Genomic DNA, 6,118 nt, shown 5'->3' on the forward strand with positions numbered 1-6,118 from the left:
GGCATTACAGATTAACATTTGACCAAAAAAAAAAAAACAGTGGTGGTGTGGTGGTCTCCTGAAGATGTTGTTTTTTTTTTTTTTATTATTGTTCTTGGTGACCCTATTAAAGAGTGAATCTTTTAAATCAATTCAGAGAAAGTTTGTTCACTGAATTATTTAGTGGCCATTGAAGCCAGTAGATGGCGACATTAAAGGAGCAGTCACGTGTGCCCCTGCTTCTCAGTGAAATTTCTGGAGCGAATCCCAGTCATTTCAGTAAGAATCCACACCCTTTACAGCGAGTTTGATTGACAGGCGATCTGACCAATCATAATGCTGAATCAGCCATTTTTTTTCAATAAACAAACCAGACAGGAGGGTAGATTAATGCCGGTGGACTTAAAAACTTGAAAAATTGTGTGTATCGCCTCTTTCCGCATTTGAAACAAGATACCTTCTCATGTTCATTCATGTTTATTTCATGCTGTAACTAGTATAGATGATCAGTTCACATGCCGATTGAACTGAGGCGCTACAGCGATCTGTCACAACACATTAAAGAGGCACAAAATGCTAGTTATTGTTTGAATTTCTTTAAAAAGAATTACAGAATTTGAAATACCTGAAGTAAGCTGCTCTGTCTTGTCTGTCGGCGCATTGTCAGTTTGCTCTTTGCGTCGCGATGTGTTGTTCACTGCATGAGAACATGATGCGTGGCGTGAGAACTGCATGGCTTGTCTTTTTTATGGGCTGTGCTTCATGCATCGCTACATATTGATTATGGAAATTGGACATGGCTTTTTTTTCTCTCTCTCTCTCTGCAATGTGACTGCAGTAAACCAGTGTGTTAGGAATGCATTCAAAATATCTTCCTGCACCTTTAAGTAGTGGTGTAGACATCACTATTTAGTTCTCGTCAAAGTTGCTTTTCTCACGCCCAGTTCTCCTGCTTTTAGCTGACTCTCCACTTACTGTCCAATAAATTTCACCCCTTGACAGGTGCCATTGTAACAATATAATCAGTGTTATTCACTTTATCTGTCAGGAGTTTTAATGTTGTGGCACATCAAGCATCCAACCAGTGCGCAGGATGGAAAAAAGTCTTGGCGTGGACAAACCTCTTTGTGAAGAGTGATGAGGGAGTGACCAGAAGCAGCTGAAAGATTCATCTAAAGTGCACTGAGTGTTCTTGATCACTCTCTTGTTTCTTCTGAGAGGACATCAATACTGCTAGTGGAATAAAAGGACTGGGAGAGGTGTCTCTATCTGCAGTATAACAGTAAGATCAGACTAGGCTCACATGCTGGTCAGTGACCTTACGGGTTTAATGGCCCTAGAGGCCATGACACGGTGCAGGGTTCAGTAAAGCTAAACTGATGCAGAAACGGATTTGTTACTTCAGACCAGGAGAGACAAGATGAGGAGAAACTGACATCAGACAATCCTACCAATACGATATGGGCAGGGGCCCTGTGGTTAGACAGACTGTTACAAATACGTACTTACACACATGAATGTATGCATGCATCAGGCTTGTCTGAAACATTTGAGACAGGGAAGAGCAAGGTGATATGCTGTAACGTGCACATGCAATGAACAAACACACATAAACACCCACCCACAACCTTATATAACAAGGAGACAAAAACACTCCACCACTTTATACATGATGAGTGTATAATAACTGACCATGTATACATGCGCTTACAGAGATGTACGATCATTTACTCACCCTCATAGCATTCCAAATAATCAGTTAATCACACCATGCATAGTTCTGTAGACATTCACAGAAAGATCAGTCTTTAGTCTGGTGGCTACACAGCATTTGACCACTGGATTTACAAAAATCATTTCGGGTTTAAGAAGTGTTTCAACTTTGCATCAACTACTGATGAACATACATTTTTATTTGAATTATCACTCGGACAGTTATTTTACCATGTTTTACTTTGGAAGGCGTTTGTCTTTCAAACACATTAAAATGCACAAATTCACCAACATTTTTTGTCATCTGATCCTCTTTCACCTAATATATTTTTATTTGGAGTACCCCTGAGATTTTAAAACAAATATTTTAATAATGAAGCATCAGATTTGTATGTTCTTGATTATCTGACGTTGGTGTCACACAACATGCAAGTAAACAAATCAAATTACATTTTTTCAGTGTTTTATTTTGAGTCCTTTTATAGTTATTTGTTTTAACATTTTTATGATTTTAATTAATTATTAGCTTTTCATTTAACTCGCAAACCCCCTGCAGTTCCTTCACAAACCCAGTTTGGGAAAACTTGAAGTAATATAATGTTTAATGCACTTCATATTGTTGATAACAACAATTAGAATATATTTTCTAACTCTTTGTATTTTTATATCAATATGGTACAAGATTACCCTACTTAAATCAATGTAAAAAACGAGATGGGTCAAAAGTACTATGATAGTATTACCTAAAATGTGTAATTGTTCATAATGTTATGAATTACTAACTACACATTTGTCATGTGATTTGGAATCAGTATTACAATGAAAAACACAGATAAACCGTATATGACTAACTTTACTGAAAACCATTGCGAAACCAATGTTAGGACTGTTTCTGTTTTGAGGCTTGTAACTTTGTGTGCAGTTAATAATAATGTTAGTTTCTTGTTAAAATAATGTAACTTCTAGAAGGACGTCATTAATAACAAAATAACACCAAAAACGTGAAACGTTACATCAATGTTTTGTTCATAAGTTTTTCACTTATCTAAACAGAATATGAAATCTTTAAATATAGTAAGATCGTATTTATAAACGCTATATTATTCAATAATGATTTATTCTTTTTTTAACCATTCAAAGAAGCCCCGCCAATAGGCAGGGCATCAAAAAATTACTTTATACTCATAGTGTTCTTCCCCACGGAAATCTTTAGTAAAAGGCGAAAGATTTATACGATCTGAGGTAAAACATGAGTGTACTGAGGCTCTGAGGAGAGCAGGAGGTGGCAGACCAACGACAACACGCTGCGGAACGACGGTAAGACAAACGTTCATCGTTATTAAACATGTTCAACTCCGCCGAACATTAGCAGAATCGCTAAGGAGTCGTATCCATATGTCTACCGGCTAGTATAATCAAATACAATGGATAAAAAGTAAGAAATGTGTGTGAAGTATAACGTGTGGTGTTGCATTGTGGGTAACTCGTGTCGTGGTCTTCCTGATACGTCATGCTTCGTATCGCGTACACACAGTTCCGTGACCTTCACTGTAGACGTTAAAGCAGCAGATGGGTGACCCGAAAGATTAAACTCTTTCTGTGGAGAGAGAAAGATATGAATCGATGATCAGCGCTGCATGTCGCACTCATCTCTCCCTCAGGTTGTGTGGCGCCTTCTTTTCCCAGTTCAGCTCGTTTAGTATTCATATGTTTACAACAATCTCGAGGTTTACACAAATTCGGGGAACTTTCTAAACCGAGATTTGCGACTCAAGCTACACCAAACGGCGATGGTCTTTCTTTGCACTTTTAAAAATCAATGAAAGATTACCTGACATTAAATAATAATAATAATAATAATAATAATAATATCTCTAAGCTACAGCATTAATCATACTTTTCACGCATCATCAAAACTCACGATTTAACGTCTTCCTAGCGACCTCACGAAAATGTTATTCATTACATTAAAATATAGGCTATAGCATAACCCTTCCATACAATTTATATATGAATCTAGATAAATTTAGGACACTGATATGAATAATAGCTCGTAGCCTACCTCACGTGGTATTCTTCGCTGAACTGATTTAAAATATGCACAGGTCATCACCACATTTGATCAAAATGTATATATATCAAAGTTTTTTAAATTTGGTTTCTCGGTATATTTATTTATATTTAATATAACTGATGTATATGAATATGAAGTAGCTAAGTTAAGTTTATTTTATGAAGGCCTATATGTTTACACTGCCAGGAAAAAGAAAAAAAAAGTGCAGAAATTGTACCTTTAAGGGTGCAACAGCTTGTCACTGGTCCTGTACCCTCAAAGGGACACGTTTGTACCTTCTTTACCCCTGAAGGGTGCATATTAGTAATGGAGTAATATGTACCCTTAAGGTAGCAATATGTACTCGTATGGTACTACTATTAACTCTGTGAGGTAAAGAAGGTACAGAGTGTCTCTTTAAGGGTACTGTCCCAGTAACAAGCTTTTGTACTCCTAAAGGTATAATTTTGGCACATTTTGAGTGTAAAGAGGAGAAATGGAAATAAAATCTTAAAAATGGCAATGAAACAATGACATTACTTGGGTACTTGCTTTCTGTTTGGATTTAACATGTATAAATAACATATAGGCCTACATGTTTTAACAGATCCTTTGCATGGATTTTGCAGTTTAGTGTCTGAATGAGAGACCTGGATTTGTATATCACAAAAAAAAAAAAAAAAAAAAACACCTGCATATGACTGTCTATCTGACTGAAAGGCCATTTTATGCTCATGTACAGTATTCACAGCACAGATGCCTGGGTTCGAGTCCCTCTGTGTGTAATTGTTCTGAGGATCTGCTACACAAACTACACAGCATGCTTTGCTGACTTTGCTAAAAAAAAACAAATGCAGAAAATAGCACAAAGACAGAAATTGTTCGATTTTATCTTTCTCGGGTGGCACAGAAAATCAAACTATATCAGCATTTTTAAATCCCTTAAGATCTCTTTAATATCTCAACTGCTTCTAGACAGCAATTAGATTAAACAGAGCGAGTGGAAACTTTGCTTAGTCTCTTGCTTCTTATTCCCTTAAGAAAGTCTCACATGTCTCCTTTAGAGATCTCAACAATGTCACAAACGTAACCATGAATTGAGTTAAAAATGTAGCAAAGAGTGTTGTGAACGTGTGTGTGAAGATATCGCTCAAACACAATATATACGTTCATGTTTTCTGATGGCATGTTGTTCTCAATCTCCCAGTTTCTCCATGTGACTGTGTCACGCATCAGAGCCTCTGACAGATGACCCACCCATTAAATAGTAACAAAGTCTCCCTCCTCAACTTCACCTGACACTCTGTCGTCTGCAAACTGACACGCTGGAGACGATCCAGGGATGAAAGTTACACTAATGAGCTCAATCGTTCAGGTTTACTTTGGCACTTACCTTTCAGGGCAGCGTCAAGCCACAGACAACCACTCTATATACTGAAGTCACCCAGGTCTTTATCCCCTCACACCTGTCTGACTCACTTAAGGCTTCCTCATTCCTGGACAGGCTCCAGAAAGTCCGTTTGCAGATGATAGTGTCTCAGGTGTGGGGAAGAGAGAGACTTTCGATCACTGTCGGCTTTTAAGATCATAGATATGTGTGTCTACTGAAAATGTGGGCCGTTTTATTTAAAGAACAGAAGAACAGATGAACAAATCTAGTTTAATCAGTCAGAGTAAAAAAATATAACAGCTAATTGTGAGAGTTAAAATAAGAAATAAAGTCAATTATAAAACAGAAAATCACAATAATGAGAATTAAAGTAGAGAATTAAAAGAGAAATGCACACTGTGAGATATGAAATTGCAAATATGACAAATAAAAGTCAAATTGTGAGATATTAAGTCAACAAAAATTGAGAATAAAAAGAAAAATGTTAGATGTGAGATATGAAATTGCAAATAATATATAATATATATATATATATATATATATATATATATATATATATATATAGTCACATTTTAAAACATAAAATCACAGTTCACATATACATGAACTTAAATCAAATTAAAATTGTGAGATATTAAGTCTAAATTATTATGTATTGTAACCCTGAGGTATAGTTAAATTATTAAAAATTGTCAAAATTATGAAGAAATTAAGTCACAATAGTAAGATTTAAAATTGCCTTTGTGAGAAATAAATTCTAAGATTGTTGACTATATAGTCACACTGCGAGAAATAGCCACGATTATGATGAAGTAAAAAATGTAAGAAATGCAATTTGCAATTGTGAGAAAAATAGTTGCAATTTTAAGATATAAGAAAACAATTATGACAAATAAAGTCATATACGGGTGCTGGAAATGCACACTGTGAGATATGAAGTTGATTTTTTTAAATATTTAAGTTAAATTGTTGGATCTTGTATA

At 35.7% G+C, this 6,118-nt stretch overlaps 1 non-coding gene across 1 annotated transcript; it reads right to left on the minus strand.

Moving 5' to 3' along the window:
* Window positions 1–2,833: 2,833 nt before the first annotated feature.
* LOC122141152 lies at window positions 2,834–2,949 on the minus strand. Its single transcript, XR_006157578.1, has one exon. It is a non-coding gene; the product is annotated as a U5 spliceosomal RNA (small nuclear RNA).
* Between the last annotated feature and the right edge of the window lie 3,169 nt (window positions 2,950–6,118).

The sequence above is a fragment of the Cyprinus carpio genome, chromosome B20, assembly GCF_018340385.1.
Source record: "Cyprinus carpio isolate SPL01 chromosome B20, ASM1834038v1, whole genome shotgun sequence".
Classification (NCBI taxonomy): Eukaryota; Metazoa; Chordata; class Actinopteri; order Cypriniformes; family Cyprinidae; genus Cyprinus; species Cyprinus carpio.